Source organism: Pseudophryne corroboree, chromosome 5 (assembly GCF_028390025.1).
Source record: "Pseudophryne corroboree isolate aPseCor3 chromosome 5, aPseCor3.hap2, whole genome shotgun sequence".
Classification (NCBI taxonomy): Eukaryota; Metazoa; Chordata; class Amphibia; order Anura; family Myobatrachidae; genus Pseudophryne; species Pseudophryne corroboree.
Window position 1 is genome coordinate 360,607,326 of NC_086448.1, and position 814 is coordinate 360,608,139.

Here is an 814-nt window from a genome sequence, read left to right on the forward strand (position 1 = left end):
CCACAGGAGGGACATAGGAAAGCTGAATCCGTAAAGCTGAATCCGTAAAACACTGTGAGTGAAAGAATGAACGTCAGGAAGAGACGCAATTTTCCTCTGAAATCATACCGACAAGGCAGATATATGAACCTTGAGGGAGGCCAACCGAAGGCCTAAGTCCAGGCCCTGTTGTAGAAAAGCCAAAAATCTGGAAATCCTGAAAGTATATGCATCATAGTTCTTACATAGTAAGAATTCCAGACCCTGTAATAAATTTGAGCTGAAGCCGGTTTACGTGATTAAAACATAGTTTTAATGACTGCCTCAGAGAAACCTTTTGCCCTCAGGAGTGAAGCTTCAAGAGTTACGCCGTCAAAGCCAGTTTTGCCGGTCCTGGTAGACACAAGAGCCTTGAAGGAGGAGGTCTGGCCGTTGAGGAAGTAGAAGAGGACGCTCGATCGAGAGACCCTGCAGGTCTGAGAACCAATGCCATGCTGGAGCGACTAGAAGTAGTACTCCTCCTTCTTGCTTGAACTTCCGTATTACCCTGGGCAGAAGAACATGTATGGCAGACAAAAGTTCCATTGAATTGCCAGTGCGTCCACGAATGCTGCTTGAGGATCCCTTGTCCTTGCTTCGAAGACCGGAACCTTGTGATTGTGTCGAGACGCCATCAGGTCTACATCAGGTCTACACTTGTCCACGAGGAGTTGGAAGACCTCCGGATGAAGACTCCACTCTCCGGTGTGTACGTCCTGATGACTGAGGAAGTCCGCTACCCAGTTGAGGACCCCCGGAATGAACACTGCCAATAATGCTGGCAGATGGCATTCCG